Consider the following 21,710-nt stretch of genomic DNA (forward strand, 5'->3'; position numbering starts at 1 on the left):
CAACCCGGGTATGTCCCAGTTTTTAAATTTGAAGACCTGGTCACTCCAGTCATACTTTCAGATAGAGCAAGAGCCAGATTTTCAGATAGATTTTATTGATAACATTGTACTTAACCATGAAATATTATAAAATTATATTAACAAATGTTTACTGACTAGACTCATTAAAATCTGCAACAACCCCACCTCCATCTGTTTTAAATATTACTGGACTATTAAATATTATGATGTCATCTGAAACTCAGCTATGTCTGTACGGATTACATTTAGAGAGAATTAGGTTAGTAGGAAGTATTTGTGACATTAAATACATTATATAACAACATTCTTTCTTATAACACATGGAGGAGTTATGTCACAATTGTTTCATTGTTTGCAGAGAGAGATTAGTTCCAGATTATGTGGTGTAATTCCACTTGCATTAACTACTTTGACCAAACACAAAACAATATATTCAGATACATCACATGGACGGTCAAGTTCACGATGGAAAAGGCTTTGTCTCTGTTAGAAAATTCTGAATATCTGTGCTGGTCTACTGTATATTAAAAATGCATGTATAACCACTTTTGAGCAAGAAACTTTTCAACAAAGTCAGGCTGTATCATTTCATCCTCCAAGCAATATTCTGAACATTCTTGACAAAGTAACAAGATTCGCATAAAGACAAGCAACTGCAGAGAATGCAAGTGTCATCAGGCTAAGTTACAAGTCAGTTCTATGGAAAAGTCAGGTCTTTTTGATGTATTTCGTGCAATAAAACATCTGCCATGAAAAGCAGCCTTTATCATTGGCTGAAATGTTACACAGCAGGGCTTTAATTAACAACATACAGGGCAAACTTTTGGTCTCTTCATGCCATTCCCAATTAGCTGGATAAAATAAGGGATACAAGGGAGGGCATCTGGCATAAGAGAATAAGAGAGAATACACATTACACAGTTTTCCATAACAAATTACATTGACATATATTTAAAAGTTAAGTTTAAAAGTTAAACCCACTATAACAGCTCATGTGTGACTTGTTAAAAAAGACCTGTTGTGCTTGTGTCTGCTTTAGCTTTAATCACCCCAGTGCATCATTCTTTTATAATTTGCACATTTTAAATCACAGCGTATCTAAAATTACCTAATTTTAGATTTGTTCTATCAGCAGCATCAGCTCCCATTGGGGATGTTATGTTATCACAACTGCTCATCACGATTATGAGCAGCAGATTTTTTTTTGTACCAAAATGACTAACCAACGCTGCCCAATCACTGATTAAAAAAATAAAACTGGAGAATGAAGAAAGTAAAGAGCAGTGAGCGTGTGGTTGGTGCTGGTGGTAAAAACTGAGGTTGATCGTTTTGAAAGTAAGCATTTAAAGATTATTCTACCACGCATGAATCACTCTAAATAGAACTTCTAGAGGGTAAATGAGAAGGGGAAACAACTATAACATGGTTAAAAGCTCTAAAAAGCCAGTTTTGCAAAATAGGTCTGTTTTAAATGTAAAAATGTGATGAGTAACTGTTGACTTCACCCTTTGGGCCCTCACTCTTACCCCTCTTGTACTATGTGTCTAACCTTGACAGTGAAGGCTCAGCTCCAGTGCCTGCAAGCTCCACTGTGCTATCTTTAGCTGAGTGCCCAAGCTTTCACAGTGCTCTCCTCTTCTCTCCTCTCCTCTTCTCTCCCTTGCAAACTCACTCATGCATGCTTTTTACTCAGCTGAAATCCACGCATGCACAGTTGTAGCGTGCATATGCGTGCCTGCTGCAAGAACTGTTACCGGGCAGATTAGATGGGGCAACCTACTTCTGGATCTAGCACATGTTTAGATCTGAGAGCAGAAAGCAGAAAGCAGCGTTGTCTCTCACTCTGCCTCAAGCACACTCGAGCCATGGGACCACCAACCAAAGCAGCTGGACTCTGATTGGATGACATTACAGCAAATCAAATCACTCAACATGGGCAGTAATTATCAATGATTTATAAAGAAAATGTGAATACTAATATAATTGAAGTGGTTTGTGCAATATAGAGTCACCATTTTTGCGTTTCGTGGTTCATTAGGTCTGTGAGGCTGTGAGTTCCCATCAGCAGTGTACACATGTTTACATTAAGCCTAATAGGATTCTTAATTGTCTGTTTGTTCAGAGATTCTGTTAAATGACCCAGCAACAAATTAAGCACTTATACTATTTGCACATGCAATTGTACATGCAATTGTAATATGCATTTGCTCTGAAACATGTTTTTGTAATGGGTTGTTTGTCAGTTTGCAAAAGCTTTGTTGATTATTATTAAATTGCAACATTTAGTAGCAGATGGAAATGCATCTATAGAAATGCATTGCTATAATTAGATGCATTTTTCCTCAGTTTTGCACCAGTTTTCACTTGGTGGTAATATTTTATAATAACTGCATCTTAATCAGTGTTGAGAGTAATGCATTGTAAAAGTAACAAATTAGTGTAGTGCATTGCTTTTTGCTGTAACGCAGTAATATAAGGCATTACAGGGAAAACATGGTCATATTTTACTCAGTACAAATGAGAGTAATGCACATCACACTGCTTTTTTAATCTGGATTGAAGTGGTGGGTTTTTTGTTTTTCTTCATATAAATTCATTAAGATCACAATATCAGCAGCCTGCTCCACGGACTGGGGGTGCTCTCAGGATTCCAAGACCTAGTCCAACATTAGACCTGGTTTAGACCTGGTTCAGTCCTGGATCGGCTCTGGTTTAGTGTTAGTTTAGTCCTGGTTTAGACTTGGTTCAGTCCTGGTTCAGCTCTGGTTTAGTGTTAGTTTAGTCCTGGTTTAGACTTGGTTCAGTCCTGGTTCGGCTCTGGTTTAGTCTTAGTTTAGCCTGGTTCAGTCCTCAGTTCAGTCCTGGTTTAGACTTGGTTCAGTCCTGGCTCAGTCCTGGTTCAGTCCTCAGTTCAGTCCTGGTTTAGACTTGGTTCAGTCCTGGTTCAGCTCTGGTTTAGTCTTAGTTCAGTCCTGGTTTAGTCCTGGTTCAGTCCATATACAGCGCAAAAGTTCGGCATCTTCGCACAGTTATTTTGGTGAGAGTAACTTAAAGTGCTGTTATGGTCACGTAATATTTTACATTTTAAATACAGTAATATTGTAATGTAACAAATGACTTTGAAATGACAGTAACAATAAGACAGTCATAAATAACACATTACAGTTTTGAAGTAACTTGCCCAATAGTGACCTTAACTAAGCATAATAAAGAATTAACTTATGGATGAACGTATTTTCTGTTCTATGTTTTAACGTTGTTTCCTCATCAAAAAATATACCTGACGTTGTGTTTTGTTTCATTCACACATGTTTAACACTCACAAACCCTTTGTATTTTGTCTGTTCTTTTCTCAAAATGAAAACACTGTTCCACCTTGTGATGTCATGTGGTAATACAGGAAGTTCTCAATCACAATCACAATTTCACTGCAGTCATTTTGGTCAGTTTTTGCCCTGAAATTGCCAATAGCTACTAAACAAAAGGTAAAAGGTCACTATTAACTTGAAAAACCATCACTACATGACATCACAACATGGAGCCGAGTATTTTGAGCTTTGAAAATATAGACAGACTAATAATAAAGGATTAGTCAAACATGTGTGAATGAATCAAAACACAAGTCCAGGTTTGTTTTTGAAAAAGCAACAACTCAAGTCAATTTTGTATAGAGGAATTAAACTCTATTGAACTTTCAAAAAATAGTGAAAAAATTAAAATAAAATAAAAATTTGCTATGTACATGGATAGGATTTTCTGAAATGTCTCAAACTCTGAAAAAAAAAAATGCAGAAACAACGATTACTTAAAAAATTAAATTGTAGGAGAAATGCAGAAGCTGTTCTAATTGTGTAGTGTGGGAAAGAGGAAGTGATCAGGGCAGGATCAGGTTATGTCACCTTGTAAATCCCATTAAAGACGTCTGTACTGAGCTCAGGCCAGTTCCCATAAGGCTGTGGGGTTTAGAGACAAGCAAAAGACCAACTTTACTTTTAAGTTCACACCATTATTTACAGATTTTAATTCATATTTTGGGATTAAGTAGTCAAAAAGTTCTCCAGTGTTGCTTTCATAGACAAAAATGTATTGATTTTTGCCACTATGTTGAGTTTTAGAGATTATTTGATTCATTCCTTTGGCTATCACAGCTTTCTCAAAGTTAGTCCCATCATTTCACAGTTTTCCTTTGCAGCAAATAAACCAAAACAAAACATACACCACCACTACATGGGTCACGACAGGAAGAGTCTGAGCTGAAACAAAAGGTACCAAACGCATGAACAACAAGTTTGCATTCACAACTCCACTCACTGTACATAGAAAAGACAAAACCTAGCTCAATGCACAATTCATCAACTCCAAAGCTCCATATTTTCCGAAACACAACAGGCTATACTCTTTTTAAAAGGTTTCTACAGTGTTGAAATGTTTAAATATTTTACAAACCAAAATCTCTACCAGAAATTTCTATCTTCCTCGTTTTTATTCTATTTTATTTTTTTAATTTTATTTTTTTCCCCCATTTATGGTCCTACAGACTAATAATAATGTTAACGAAGGCGTAAAAGTTTATCGTTTATGATCGTATGAAATAAATGACAATGAGAATTTTTTTTTAATGTAAGGATTTTTTGTTTTTTGTTTATGGTCATACAGACTAATAATAATGTTAACAAAGGCGTAAAAGTTTGTTTATGATCGTGCGAAATAAACTACAATGAGAATTTTTTTTTTAAATGTAAGGACATTTTGTTTTCATTTATGGTCGTGTAAACTAATACTAACATTAACGAAGGCACAAAGGTTTATCGTTTAGCATTGTACAAAATAAAAGTTAATGTTTTCCTACTTCTAATAAACACACCGTTGGTATAGACATCGCCTACTAACTCGAAGGTTTCTAGAGAAGTTCTGTTCCTGCTTTATAATGCAGTTTGAGTTCACACTGAGCCTATATTCACATGAAACAAAACCAGCTTGTAATTTTCTCTGTTTGCAATAAGAAACCAATCAATAACGTATATTTTTTCACTCAAACTTCACAGTAACAGCAGTATTCAGTCGCATATATAATTGTCAGCTGAAAGGACACAAAGCCATATTGTTAATACAGCTATAAGTGAATGATCAAGTTCAACACGTGTGGATTTCTTTGTTCTTTTTATACAAGTGAGAAAGAATAAAGAGAAAATGGGTCAAACAGTTGTCTTTGTGAAGTTTTGAAAAGAATACTTAAGAAAGGAAAGCTCAGCATGGGGCGCTCACACAATTTAAGTCACGTGCAAAAGTCATAAAACTGTTATAAAAGATTAGAAAAAAGTGGAAATGGTACAAAACAGCACAGAATCCGCAAAAAGTTCATTTGCGAAATCAGTCAACCGGTGTTTCAAAAAGTAATCAGAGGCTTGCAGTTTATTGTTTATGTTTTGTAGATGTCAGATGAGTTTAAGTGCTATCCAGTTTCTGTTTTTCATACTTTTTTCCCACCTCTTTCTTTGCCGAGGAGGGTCTAAGAGGCGGTATGCTCTGGAATAGTTATTTCCTATCACTGTTAGTTAATCTGTAGTCTGGTTAGATTTTTATTAACGGGACAGTTCGGCATTTTGGACATAGGGCCTCATTTCCTAGTGAACCAGAGTGTTGGAGACGTGTGGAGACACTTTTTAAAATATTCCATCCAGTCCTTGTATTTGCAGAGGTCGCTGGTGCTAGGCTAGTGCATGTCAATGGTCATAGTTATCCTGCCACTAAAAACAGTCTTACCCACTCCACAAAACACCTAAAACAAAACAGTTATTACACCAGACAGTCGATGTGAATGTCTGTGTTGACAGAATAATGTTTGAAATAAATCTAACCTTGCGTCGCATGAATCGTCGCATGTTGAGGGACTATTTTCTCATATATCAATCCGCCGCTGCCGAACTTTCTATCAGGAAGAACAACTCACTGTTGCTGCTCAGACATAAATCCTTCAAATGCAACGTTGGTTTTACTTCTGAAATTATTCTATCGATACTGGTGTCAGTTCACTAGGAAATGAGGTCTTATGTCCAAAATTCAGAATTGTCCCTTTAACATGACCGTTTCAGTATTTGATATTTTAACTTTCTGTTGGCTGGATCAACAGTTTTGTTGAGCCATGCAAGGTGACTGCAGTTGTGATTTTGTACCCACCGTAACATTGAAAATCAGATCTACAAGTCCTGGTCACTTCTGGATCCAACAAACTCAAATCACAAAGGGTCAAAAGGGCAGCATCTTATATGACACAATTTATTTTTCTTTGTACTACCTCTCTGACAGCCAATTCTACAACGTGAACCCTGTCCAGTACTAGGTAGTGGAGTTGACTTGTATCCCGACCTCTCTGCATTGCACCATCTAATATTCACCAGAGTCTCATTTTGTGTTCTCTGAGCTCAGACCACCAGGCCACGCTCCAGGAACCTGATATGCCATCTCCCTCTGTCCTTCTGCTTCACCTTTTCACCAGTGGTCCCCTGACACCCCTCTCTGAGCTGCAGGCAGTGTACACGGAGGAGAGGCCTGCTCTAGGTGGTTATGCTGCTGTTGTCACAAACGGTTGCAGTTAAAGGTGCATTATGACATTAAACATATCCATCTAGCACTTATTCAACACGGGTGTTTCTATTGCTCATAAATACAGTGATTGCTGTGAATAGGGGCGATTCTCCACAGATCTGAACTGTAACGTAGCATAGTTTTGTCTTCCTTGTTATAGATAGGTTTAATCCATACTGTAGAACATTTTAGACAAAGCAAAACCATTTCCTTTAAGTGGTAAATGCTCATTATATTTTACAATGATGAAAACAATTATTACCGTATTTTTTGGACTATAAGTCGCTCTGGAGTGTAAGTTGCACCAGCCAAAAAATGTGTAATGAAGAAGAAAAAACATATATAAGTCACACTGGACTAAAGTTGCACTTTTTGGGGGAAATTTATTTTATAAAATCAGAGACCAGGAAGCGACATTTCATCAAGAAAGTCAAGTTATAGTAATAACAACAGAAGAGAGAACAACAGACTGTTAACCTCACATATGAACAGTTCTTCAAATAACTACAGCATAAACAACAGAATATCTCACTCTACATCACTAAATCCACTGAATTCTTCATCCTTGCTCAGAAGTGACACAGCGGCAAGTGACGGAGGTAAAACAGAGCGCCGCTTCCACTTCTGTGTAGCTGTCGTCAAACTCAGCATCAGTTCCAGTTAGAATTATTCCGGCCTTTCTGAATCCCAATAAGATGGTTTCGGTTGTCTTTATGATTGTTTAAAATTTTAATTGTTAGTGGTACAGAAGTAATGGTTCAATCGACTGACATGATACAGACAGGACAGTGGCTCTTTCTCTTCTGCAGCCGACATGCACAGTAGAGTACGAGGTGACAGTGGCTGTCAGTGTGAAAATATTAACATATAAGTCGCACCAGAGTATAAGTCGCAGGACCACCAAAACCATGAAAAAAAAAAGTGTGACTTATAGTACGAAAAATATGGTATTTTTTTTCTTAAAGATGCACTATGTAACGTTTTTTGGTGGACTGATTTGCTTGTATCATGGAAAACCTTTTGCTTTTGTTCATTAAACATATCTACATTGCATTTATTCATATACAGGTGTTTTTATTGTGTTGAAAACATTTGTTTGTACTGTGAGTTCAGATAGATTTCACATTGCATACAGAGCTTGAGGTTGTCGTCACACCTTATCAAATTTTCAGTTATACCAGTAGAGACTTTGAGATGCAAAAAACTTAAGTTCAAGCAGTGACTGCCCACTGTTCTGGAACTAAATTTCTCATTAATTTTTCCCATGAACTTTCTGAAAAAATTTAATATTAAAAGCTTGCTCAGGGCTAATCAGCTATGCGGTAACTAATGACCACAAGTCCTATAACTTTATTTAAAATCTGTTTCTGAAATGTTATGGACTGACAAGTTATTAAAGCATTTCACAGAATTTAGCGTTTTAATATTTCCTCAAAATATGCCCATCACTGTTAATAATTTAAAGAAAATCATGCACTTCAATCACAAACCTTATATATAGACTAATATACAGTCTCATTATGCTGCTCAGTCTTTGGAGGAGTTCAAATTCTGTCTTTCATTACAACAGCACTTTGCCCTTGACAGAATGACAGCTATTTAGTCACTCATTTGACGCCTGCAGCCTATTCCTTCACACTTTCACATTCAGATTCAGTTGCAAATGAAAAACTGATTTAAAAAGCCTGTACCTGATTTTTTACCCATGTATTTCAGCACAGATCTATTGTATAAGCAGCTACTGAGGTGAAAATAAGACCACTGTGTTCTGTATGCATCTAATTATAAAGCGCCGTATTGTCCGATAATCAGGAAGTGCACTGCTAGCATGCTATTTGCTGTTTACTTTACACTCATGCTCCCATCTCTGCCTTGTGAAACGCGTTTACAAACTCATAGTGAATAATTAGGATGAATGAGGAATAACCATAGAATGAAGTGGACTAAGAGAGTGTGACGTCACCCTAGTGTTCAGCTTTAGTCAAATGAAGCTCATCGAAACTGGCAGGTATGGGGCGAATTTGAAGCCAAGTTCCTTTTTAGAAATAGGAATTGATTTACAGACAAAATAATGAAATAAACACATCAGGATCATGTAAACAGATTGATACAAACATTTTAAGATCAAAATGAGGAGCGTGACAGCAGCAGTTACAGAGAGAGGTCACGTTTTGTCAATACTAAGTTAATTGGAGCCAGAGGTCCCTATTTGGAATGCTGTGGCTAGCAGATAAGCTATGTCTATGAAAATACTGTATTTTTTGGACCATAAGGTGCATCAGATTATAAGGCAATATCAATAATGTTGAATTCTCTCATCTATTTTCACACATAAGGTGCACCAGATTATACGGTGCATTAAGCGAAACAAACGGACGACACTTGAGACTGATCCCTTAGCCCAGACATCCACGATCCTTTGGCAGATCGTGGCGTAATTTGCCTGGCGTCGCCTTTCTGTCTTGGTGAATTTGTATTATGAATGTGAATGTGGGTGGATCATTTAAGTTTGTTTTTTTATTTCCTATAACAAGGCCTCAGATATACACTGAGTAATAATGTGTTTAATGCAGTTTTGCACACATTTGTTTACATTTTCCAGAAAAAAAAATTAAAACCACATCGCTAATTTGCATAAACTATAAGCGCTGAAAAAACGTCTTGCTCCTTGTGCGCTGATGAGGTCAGATTCTGTCGGTCTAAAGGACACGACTCAGTGGAATATGTGTGTTTTTTATGTAACAAAGGCAACAAGGTGACAGCGGCAGTGTGTGTTGAGTCGACGCAGAATTATACTTCGTCCTTTCCTCCACAAGGCCTCTGACTACAGTAGCCATAATGCTCCGACAATCCATCAAGCCAAAGTCTTACTAAAACATTTTGACAGATTTTTGAGTGCTGTATACCACATAAAATTGGTTTGAGGTCAGTTAACACAACCAGAATTAATACATAAGGCACATTGTCAATTTTTGAGAAAATTAAAGAATTTTAAGTGTGCCTTATAGTCCGAAAAATATGGTAACTTAAGATCACTGCAATGTGTTTAAAATGAACTAGTTCTGTTCTGTTTTCCCACATTTAAGACAGTAAAAATTAGGTACATCATTTTTAAAAGTGAAACGCTTTTTGCTTGGTTTCAGATCATTGGATTCACAACATTTTTTTTTAAGGGTCACATCTCCTAAATGCTATAAACAATTTCATATTGACTTTCATAGTTCTTCTTCCTTCTTGTGATAGTAACAACAGCAAGCAAGCAAAAAAACTAAATGTTATATGCCCTCCCCCAGTGCAGCTCTCCTTGCAGTTCCCAGTGTCATTAAATATAAATAAATAAAATGGCTGGCTTAATGGAGTGTGACAGGAAAACTCAAAGCCTGGATCCTGGGGTTTCTCCACATTGCACCATTTGTAGGAAGCACAGACAAGAATTGCACCATCCTGGGATTTCAAAATAATAAGAAATTCAATATATCTATTTCTGACAAGACATTTTATTAATGCTCCATTGATTAAGCTGCAAAACCTACCTACCTCACAATGAAAATAGATTCAGATTTTGATATTTTATTAGCCAGGATGTGAATTTAGCAGATTTAATATCACGTTTAGTTTCATGATTTCATTTTAGACAGTTAAGTTGAACAACAAATATATAAGTCAATATACAAACTAAGGTAAATATTCTGTTCTTTAATTGATCTGGTGATGAGCAAACCTAAATGTATACTTTTAATAAGTTTAAATTCTTCTTTCAAATCAATTAAGGATAATATTTTTAATTCATGTCATTTTAACCTGTGCAATTACGCCCTTTTTTTGGCCTTAAAGAAAGATGTCCCTATCTTAACTCACACCTTTTCCACTTTAAGTCCACTATATTTATTGAGCCACACATCTTTCTCCTATCACACAAGGGTTGACAGTTTGACCTTTTCACAGATAATTTCTTAATGATATGCAGCAACACATAAGGGCAGCGTGGCAGGGTGCAAGCATATCTCCTGTCTAGACCAGAGTTAAGGCTATTTGTGATTAGCGTGGTGGTGGTGGTGGTGGTGGTGGATTTCTGGCCACAATCCCAGTTTTTGACCTACATGGTTGAAGACGGCAAACAGGATTAAAGCAGCAGGAACTTAGAGCTTAGTTTTCAACAATGGGGTCAGAGGAGAAATAAGAAGTACTGAGGAACAGAGCATCAAAAGATAATACTGGGAATACAGTGAGTAGTTGTGTAAATGTTGACAACCATAGGGAAGCATGATAACATAACTTTATCAATATGAGAGGCCCTATATTATATAAAATTGACTCTTGTGAGCTTTAAACCATGTGTTATGACCCAGTGCTGCTAGGGACAGGGGAAGTAATGAAACAACCAATGGTAAAACTAAAAGGGTAATTTATTTAAAAGGAATGTAGAGTACCTAAATGTACAACTAAAAGTAGGCTAACAAAAACAGAGTACATAAATGACAATAACAGAAACACAAACCAGTCTCAGTACTACGTCACAAAGAACTACTGGTGTCTCAAGGTTCATAAAGTTGCACAAAACTACAGGGAGACACAACAAATGTGACATGAAATTCATAGACAGAACAGCAGCCAGGAGCGGCAGGAAGCTGATCCTTTTAAGGTGTGGCAGCCTCAGGTGAAGGCCCAGGATTGGCCACATGTTAGGGCGATACACCAATCAGTAGGAGGGACCAAGGGGCCAGACTGAAGTGAATCCACCAATCACTGCAGGAGCCTGGCAGATGGAGGCTTGCATGCACACCCACGCACACGCGCACGCACTGACGCACGCATACACGCACACACACACACACACACGCACACACACACACCCCTACACACATGCATGCACCCACACACGTATACACACGCACACACACACCCATGCACACACACGCATGCACACACACACACACACACACACACGCACACACACACACAGGGATCATCAGCAGGAACTTTAACATACTGTATATGGCTGTCGGAGGAGCTGGAGGCCTGTGGACGTAACACCATGTTATACTGTTGTTACCTCCTCAAAAACATACAATACATGGGGTTGTGTTTTATTTCATTCACACATGTTTGAGTATTCCTTTCTTCTTAGTGTGTCTTCATCTCTAAAGCTCAAAATGCTCTGTTCAACCTTGTGATGTTGTGTAGAGGTAGTTTCCATAGCAAAGGAAAAATTCAATTCTGTCAACTGGAAGAAAAAAAATGATAATGAAATAACATTACATCACAGATCAGATCAGCGTGATATGATCCTTTCAAAGAAGACTGACAGAAAGATGTTAGTTATATGTAAAGGCTTCAAATGGAGGCAAAAATATTCTACATTTCAGCCGCATGGGGGAAAAACATTTACCCCCAAAACAGAAAATAATTGGTTTGACTCATGGCAGTAATTTATCTTCATTGAGAAATACAAAGAATGCCTTCTGTCTCTTTGTACTGGTTTGCTGTGACCAAAGTTTTCACAGAATGTAAAACTTGTCATTTCAATGTGCCCATAAATATCATAGCTTTTTATTTACACTGTTCTTCCAAACATTCTTTCAAAAATTTCAATGAACAATTTTTGCCAGAACCAGGGAGTGAGAATGCCCCAGCTCACCTAATTTCACAGTAACACCATTAGTGGAAGAACAATACACTTCAAAACAAACATGGTGACAGCTGTAATAGGGGATGGCAGGAGGAACAGAGTGTCCACTGTGCACCGCTCATTTGGAAGCGGAAGCCCCAAATACCTAATCATATCCGCATGGGATCCTCTGCACAGTACTGGTCCTGTCCCGACAATAGTGCTGTGAAGTTACTGTAGTAAAGTTACACAAGTTGTAGAGACAATAAAAAGGAGACGTGCCTGGTGGGTCGTGTTGTTATGATACTAAAATTTCAAACTCTATTTCGAAACTAAGGAAAGGACTCCATACTCAATACCGAAATTGATACAACTGTGATAATTAAGAACATTTGTAGTAGTTTCTTTTATATCATATGACCTTAAATCTGTGTATTGTGCTCTTATACTTGTTCTGATGCAGCTCAAGGTCAGTCTAAAGCTATTCAAAGGTTAATTTCTGTCCTGTGAATGTGAATTTTTAATATCTATACCTGCTCAAATGAGTATTTAGTTTTAGTATTTATTAGTATCTGATTTTTTATACTTTTGACAATTCTCTTAGAGAAGAATGAAGGTGCAAAAACAGAAAAAAAGAAGTTATTGCAAAGACTTGTATCATGGTATTTGATGCACAGTAATTGTAAATGATGTAGGAGGCAACAACTCAAATGAATGTAATCGTAAAACAGACTGGAGTTCAGATGAGGGCAGCGCTGGGAGAAAGGGATGACTACACAATTTTTTATCTTCCCTGGCTTTACTTCACTCTAGTTTCGTACGCACATGAAGTATGCAGAATTGCTTGTACCTGTTTTCCATTATCTTATTTGATCTGTGCATTTTTCTTGTGGTGTGAGGTGTTACAGCGTTGTTTAACTCCCACACAGTCCTTTCATTTGCCCAAAGATTGGTGTTGTAGATGTTGTTGATGCTCTGATAATGGTCAGTGCCGCAGCCACGAGCTCCGGAGCTCACGTGCATCTTCACATCTCCCTCCCACGTGTCGCGTTCCTCTGCATCTACAAGGTGCAGCTGAACTCTAACACCAGCACTCACCACAGCTGCCCCAACCCTGCACAGAGACGGAGAGGGGGAGAGAGAGAGACGAGAGGGGGAGAGGAGAGGGGGAGAAAGGAGAGAGGGAAGGAGAGGGGAAGAAAGGGACAGGTAGGAGAGGGGAGGGGGGAGAGTGAGGGGAGAGAGGAGGGAGAGAAAGAGAGAGAGAGGGAGAGGAGGAGAGAGGAGAAGTGGAAAGAGGAGAGATGGGGAGAGAGGAGGAGAGGTGAAGAGGGAGGAGAAAGAAGGGGAAAGGGAGTGATGGGAGAGAGAAAGAGAGAGAGAGAGAGAGGAGAGAGGAGGAGAGAGGGGAGAAGTGGAGAGAGGAGAGATGGGGAGAGAGAGAGAGAGAGAGGAGAGGTGAAGAGCGAGGAGAAAGAAAGGGGGAGAGGAGAGATGGGGAGGAGGGGAGGGAGGAGAGAGGAGAGGGAGAGAGAGAGAGAGAGAGAGGAGAGAGAGAGGAAAGAGGAAGAGGAGGAATAGAGAGAGAGGGAGAGGAGGAGAAGAGGAGAGATGGGGAGAGAGAGAGGGAGAAAAAGGGAGAAAGGAGGAGAGAGAGGGAGAGGAGGAGGAAGAGAGAGGAGAGGAGAGAGAGGGAGAGGAGGAGAAGAGGAGAGAGGAGAGATGGGGAGAGAGAGAGGGAGAGAAAGGGAGAGAGGAGGAGAGGGAGAAGAGGGGGGAGAGAGGAGAGAGGGGGAGAGGGAGAGAGGGAGAGAGAGGAGGAGAGGGGAGAGGACAAGAGGAGGCGGGAAAAAGGAGAGAGGGAGAAGAGGAGGAGAGGGGAAGAGGGGAAAAAGGAGAGAGGGAGAGGAGGAGAGAGAAGGGGGGAGAGAGAGAGGGAGAGGAGGGGAGTATGTGGCCTTGAAGTTGCAGGCAGGATGCTGTGTCAACAGAGACGGCACTTAATACAGACTGGTTCTACATGTGGGGCAGAGGGCAGAGTGGACTGGATCTACTCAATATAAACATGTATAAGACTCGTCAAATCAACCAGTACTGTTTTTATTGTGTAATTCTTTTTCTTAAGTCTTAAAACCCACATAAGAAACTGCCTTGTGTTCTGCACTAAACCATCTGCTGTTTTTATTACTGCTGATAATACTGAAATGCACTGTACTCTACACTAGTGTTTTTAGTTTTATTTAATTATCTATGGTTACTGTAGGGGTTAGAGATGATGTTATTTCTTGCTTGTGTGGAAACTGGATAGAGAGAAACGTAATTTTGATCCCTTGTATGTTTAGTACATGTGAAGAAAGCTAACTTTGAACTTTGAACTTTGAACTTTATAGTGTAAAGTAGGATCTTTCTCCACCAAAGTTTTTGACTTTCCAAATTTTAGTCATACCTGTAAAAAACTGTAATTCCTTTCATCTAAATTCAACTTCCTCCTCCTACTACTGAAGCCTATAGCTGCCCTGGGACCAAGTGACAGAGAAGTGGATGCCAATCTGCAACAATAGCCTCTCCAGCCAACACAAATCAAGATGTGTGAAAAACGCCTCAGTCGTTCAGGCAGAATCCATGGCAAAGGAGATTTGGGATTAAAAAGGTTATCCTGTTTTGTAAGTTTTGAAGTTTTTAATTTCATAATTGAGACGGCTCATTCTAATTTAATTGAATTTCTCCTTTTCCACAACAAATCACTTATTCAAACCACATACACAAACATAACATAGACAAAGTGGATGTAGTGCCTTTGCCCAGAGATACAATGTCACCTAGAACTGAACCACAAAACGTTCACATATAGCCAACAACTTTACCACCAAGTCACTGCTGTGTGAAAATTCCATTCGTGTTGCCCTGCAGTGTTCAAAGCGGGTTAACTTGCTTGTTTCTTGTTTGCAAATGAGTGTAGGGAGCAGAGCCAGAGGTTAGGGCATCTGCGTTAGGGGCACGTGCCAGCTGGGTCTGTGGGTAATCCCAGTCTGTAATCAGTGAAAAACAGTGTGACTACAAGCTCAACATCTGCTACAAGTTCTGCTTCTAACAAAACAAGAAAAACAAGAGAGACTTGGAAAATGTACTCTTGAAAACCTACCCATAATGAAAGGGTGTGGTTTATTTGAGATTAAGAAACTGTCCATAGGTTTCAGAGTGATGAAACATGAGCATTGTTGCCATAGCGATCAACAATTCAGCAATAACAAAATAGTCCATCTTCTGGTTGAGTGGTGGAAAGTACTCAAAATGGTTTCTATAAATATAAACCAATGCACTCTGCTCTTGCCAATTCTGGAAGAAACTGATGGTTTAAGATCATATCAAGGTTAAAAGTTATACAGTAACAGTATATAAATTGAAGCAATATGGAAGTTTTTGTGAAATTTTCAGCAGATTTCATTAAAATGTTTCATCACTTTCAGGCAGATGTGGGATCAAGTCGTTGTTTTGCAAGTCTCAAGTAAGTCTCAAGTCTTTGACCTCAAGTCCGAGTCAAGTCCCAAGTCAAAAAAAGACAAGTCTAAGTCGAGTCCCGAGTCACTGGCCCATAAGTCCAAGTCAAGTCCAAGTCGTCTGCTTTGAGCTTCAAGTCATTTCAAGTCTTAAACCAAAGTACCAATAATAGCTTAGATTTTTTGCAAATTATATAAATTTTAAGATAAATTGTACTTTAAAAAATTATAGTATATTTATATATGGGTATTTACAGAGTTCTCCACCAGGGCTCCCCTTTGTCACCTGTTCTGTTCATTGTATTTATGGACAGAATTTCTGTAGTTCTGTGGTTCTGATGGATGGATGGATATTTATAGAGTATATAAGAGTTGTAGAGTTGTTAATTTTTTCTTTTTAAATGTCTCAACAAGATATTAGTGTGAATCTTTACAGTCAGAATAGAAAGAATTCAGATTTAAAAGTGCTTCTCAAATCTTCTCAAGTCACAGACCAAGTCCGAGTCAAGTCCCAAGTCATTGACCTTCAAGTCCAAGTCGAGTCCCAAGTCTTAGTCCATTTTATCAAGTCAAATCTCAAGTCCTAAAAATAGTGTCTCAAGTCTCTCAAGTCCCCACCTCTGCTTTCAGAGGTTTGGCAGAGTGGTTAGCTCTTTGTTCTCTCTGCTTTTCCCAATCTCTTTAATAATATTTATTTCAATTGTGCATCAACTTACTCATATAGGAAAGAATGCAAGACTGTAGGATAATAACTATGCTGGAGGATATTCAGTTTCCCATTTTACGGCTCCAGTTTGGGTACCTGTCACCATTCAGAATAGAGAATATTTTGATTTGCTATAGCAACGATGCAAAGGATAGGTTGCTAAAATAAATATAAATACATTTGCACATTTGTTTCTGGTTAGATGATATCTTTCTTGCTATAGGATGAAGTGTTTACATTGCACTAGCCAGTATGTAATGTTTTTGGGATTTGAGAATGAAAATTACACACCCATTAATTTAGTTTCAAGATGTCCACAAAAGTCTATTCTTATATACTGTGCCAACTGAAAGTCAGGACTTTCTTAATACCATGACACTATTCCCTTTACAGTCTCACAAGTTCAGTGGTGTCTGGGAAATTTCAAACCACCGAATCCAATATTTTCCTCATATAGTAATTCCCCTGTGCAATGAATCATCCCAGAGGCCTGGAAATGTGTTTAAATGAAAACATGATAGTCTAAACGTAATAACAGGGATGGTTGTGTGACTAGATCCACGGTGCATTTAAGTACAATCAGACATTTCAGCTCCACCCGATGTATAAAATGCCCTTTTCACTTGCAAGAATTATGGCTTTAGAGCCTCCATAGATAACCCCGGGGGTGTGACCAGACACAGTATGGCAAACTAAAGCTTTTCAATCCCGTTCTCATCCATCTAATTCTGTGGGTTGACTCTAAACGAAGGCCCAGTGACAGCTTTATGACCTTTTGGGGAATAAAAGCCAGAGCAACTAATCTCTCTCCCTCTCACACAAATACTGCAGAGGCTATAGGACGGTCAACAAGAAGCACACTGCATGGTACCGCCAGCAAGCCACGTTTAATCTGGTTTTAGTAGTAAACTCAAGTGATTTATGTGCGGTTGTTTTTGATAACATTAACATAAGATTTGACTACACCTGGTCGTTCCTTTGCTTCCTTTACTATCTGATTGGATTGTAAGATTCTATTTACTGAATGTGTCTTTTGTGTGAATATCTGTACTGAATCTAAAGCATGTAGACTGCAAAGAGCTGTACATAAACATAAAATAAAAAAGCATCAATGATTAAAAAAAAAGTCTGAAAGTCTGTATTTATTTATTGTATGGATAGGTAAACAATTATTGACACATTATTGAACTGAGTTGAGCAAAGTGAATGTTATTAGCAGATATTAATAATTTGCAGAAGCTTTTGTTTTGAAATAGTACTACTTGCAGTAATAGAAGTATCTTCTACACAGGTAACAGAGTGAAAGTTAAACTAAGAAAGACAGGCATCGGTGTCAGCTGTAGTAGTTAGTAGTAGTAGTACCAGCAGTAGATGTAATCATTGTTTTAATTAGAGCTGGGTATCATTAAGAAGCTGCCAATACGATACTTACCTCGATACATAGGGCACGATACGATACCTATCTCGATATTTTCGGATCGATACTATATATTTTAAATTAATTCAATACGGTTCAATAAAAAATAATCACAAACTCATGGCTGTGATACTAAAAGTCTTTGTTAAACTACTTGTGCAAAGTTAATATGAAAAACACCCATTTTAATCATCAAAAAGCATTTCCTTCCTCTAAACAAACAACAAAACTGTAGAGCTGTAACAAAATACTTTAGTAAAATATACCAAAAAATACTCTTGGCAATATATCGATACAGCTGCCCATGATATCGATACTGTATCATCACATTAATTGATACGATATATTGATATTTTTTGCACACCTCTAGTTGTAATAGTAGTAGTGGTGGTTGTAGTAATAGACCTTGAATAGCAGTAGTTTACAGTAGTGCCATTACTCTTTCTACTCCCAGAATGAAACTCTTTATTAACTAAAAATTTGCTTTCAGTAATAATAATAATGTAAATATATCTCCAAATCTTCCCTGAAATCCGCTTGGAGGAGGTGTACTCTTCTGCATTGAATAGTATTGATCCGTGCTTCCTCCCTTATCCCCTGCCCCCTCTGTGTAGTCTCAGCTGCAGTGGACAAAAGCCCCCTGCCCTCAACTCTGACCCCTGGACCACCTCGTCCCATCACCGTTAGTGACTCACTGCAGCCCTTGCGTTTCCATGGAGATGCTAAATTACATCGTCTTTGGTCCCGGTTTGAGACGCTGATAGGACCTGGATCTGTGCCCATTGTCCTGTTTCTCTACGGGGCAATAGAGAGACAGTAAAAGCAGTTAAATTCAGGTGGCGCTTGGCTGTAAAGGAGAAAGGAGACATTTTATTGTTTACAAGCCCCCAGGTGGGTAGTTTGTTTCAGATTGGAGCGCCTTGAGATGGTAGTACAATATTATAGGAGTATGTCATATTTGAAGAGCTATATCCTGTGTGCAATATGCATGAAGTCATTCAAGTGGTTAAAAATATCCTTTACATCAAGCAAATTTCCAAGATTATGCATTTTTACAAGATTTCACAGTGGGCATTCTTGAATTTAAATCAGAAAGTCTAAAGATTAGATAGTATAGGAATATAATGCCAAGAAATAAAGTACATGTTTGTATGTTTTTAGTTTTTAACTGTAAACACTATACTATAATATACCATGGAATTTGCCACTGTACACAAAAAGTGTATTTCCATTCTCACAAGATGTTCTTTTGCCTGAAAAGCTCCATAAAACTGTATGAAATTTAACATTTGGGTGTCAGTAGCTCAGTTAATAGACTGTTGATTGATCCAAAGGTTGACAGTTTGAATTCTACTCTCAACATCATTGAGCAAGACACTAAAAGCACCTCGCTCTCAGGCTGCGTTTATATGATGACGGTCTGAACAGAAGCTGCAAAAGTGACGTCGCGTCTTCACTTTTTATTTCACGTTTTGTCGAGTGTTTTCAGGAGGAAATCTGCGTGCATACAGTGACACAAAATTGTGTGGCATTCAACTGGGTATGTTTGTACTTAAAGCAACAAGAGCATCTTTGGACATACGGATGTTTTCAGGCCACACATTTTCATCAGCTACTCCTTCCACAAAGTTGTCCCACTATCGACTGGTTCTCCAGGTCTCGTCCATATGCGTCTGACTTACCTGCGACCAACTGGTGCATCCAGAATTTAAAAGAGGTGATTGCAGATCCTTCTCTGTTCACTAATAGTATCTCTGCATATTCTGTACATTTGTTGGGTTGTTGGTTTCAGATTTTTTAGCTTTTAACCCCCAAAAAACGCTGTCACCATCTAAACGAAAGGCACTTCCAATAAAATATTTTGTTGTTTTTACCCGCAAGCGTACTCCTGTAAACAGGCCCTCAGTGTCCATGTGTACACTGGTGTGTGTGTCTGTGTTTGTGTGTCTGTGTGTGTGGGAGTGCGTGTGTGTGTGTGTGTGTGTGTGCACGTGTGTGTGTGTACATATGTGAGTGGGTGAGTGGTTCCTTGATGTAAAGCACTTTGAGTGGAAAAGTGCTGTAATTTTACCATTTACCATTTAGCAATTTTCACTAAGACAAAGAGATGACTCCACCAAACCTGATAAAACGCCAGTAATTGAATAAATGAAAGTTAAAACAATAATGCAAAACAACACCATTAGGCAAAACAAAACCATTTTCATGAGGCAAGCAGATGATGGACCAGAAATCTTGTGTATTGCGCCTTTAAAGAATAACTTGCTGGTGTGACACGGGGATAAAATTTAATATACTCTAATCATATAGGGTCTGTGTACATTTTTGTCGCCATCACGATGTAATTTTTTGGCTTGGAAGGTTTCACAGTATGGTATTAAACATAACTATCTCCTTGGAAACAAGCAGGAGATGCCACCAGACCAAGATCTGTGCGGAGGATGACCTGCTGACTGTAGGTGTGCATGTTCTATGAGCAACAAAAAAAAACATAACTTAATGAATGAAAGATGGATAAGTTTAATGCCACACTGTGAACCATTTCAGACAAAGTAATAACCACCTCAATGTGATCAAGCAGGCGATGAAGGTTACACAATGCATCCTTAAGTGAAAATAGTGTTAGGATTTACAATGTATATTTGTGTTATTTCCAAATGTTTATTTCTTTAAAATAAGTCACATAAAGTTGAGTCAACTTTTCCTTTGTTTTACTCTGGCACTGATGTGAAACCTTAATCAAATCGCTGTTGTATTTTGCACAAACCAAAGAATATGCTTAATTTAATTTAATTTAATGCCCAATTTTTGTCACCACAGGCTGGCCGTGTGTTTTGTCTGTTGCAATCAGCACATCACTATGCAAATGTATTCAGACACCAGCTGCTGTGTGGAGAGGATATCGCAAAGACACCCTTGAAACTAGCAACTTTTTTAATGAGCCCTCTGTACTTCATGAATACCGTGGACAGGTAGGTCGGAGGAGTCAAGTGCGGCTATTGTGAATGTTGCCGGACTTGGCCAAAGCAGCGGATATCTTAACTAATGCCGGATCTCATACAAATAGGGTCAGAAATGTGTGAAAAGATGATCAGAGCGTGATGTTTGTTGCGTAATATGATTTATGAGTGACAGATGAAGCTTTAGTGGGTAAGCTGGTGGATAAAGACTGCTATAAAGATGTGTGTAATTAAATAGGCTCAAGTAAATCCAACGGAAATGTTATCTAATGTTTTATAATGCATTTGAGGTCAACTTTTTCACTACATTGTATTGTTCATTAACTTTTAATTTTGTGCATCCATGCTAAACTTCCAAGACTGGGTATTCTGAAACTGGTGTATCTGTGGAACCTCTTCTCCATCGTTGCCACAGCTGTCCTGGGACAGACTGACATACACCTGGCTACCTATCTGCGACTCCCAACTACTGGATTAAGGGCCTGTTTACACGAGAACGCTTGCGACGAAATGACAAAATATTTTATCGGAAGCACCTTTCATTTAGATGGCGATGGCGTTTTTGGGGCTTAAAAACGAAAAATCTGAAACCACCCTCCAGAGTGGAAAAGCTGAATATGCTCAGCTGTAGCGTTTCCGCCTACACTGCCCAAGACGCAAAACTCTGGTCAGATCTGCTCACGTTGCGTACTTGTTTACCTCACATACATCGCCACTTAGCGTCACCACCTAGCGTCACCACCTAGCTACCTGGCATGCATACCCAATTGAATTCCATACACTTTTGCGTCACCTTGTGCTCGCAGATTTCCTCTCAAAAACACTTGTCTAAACGTGGAATAAAAAGTGAAGACGCTACGCCACTTTTGCGTCTTCTGTTCAGACCGTCATCATATAAACGTAGCCTAAAACTAGT

This window comes from Boleophthalmus pectinirostris, unplaced genomic scaffold (genome assembly GCF_026225935.1).
Source record: "Boleophthalmus pectinirostris isolate CB_2022bp ecotype Guang Dong unplaced genomic scaffold, ASM2622593v1 HiC_scaffold_14, whole genome shotgun sequence".
In the NCBI taxonomy this organism is placed as follows: domain Eukaryota; kingdom Metazoa; phylum Chordata; class Actinopteri; order Gobiiformes; family Gobiidae; genus Boleophthalmus; species Boleophthalmus pectinirostris.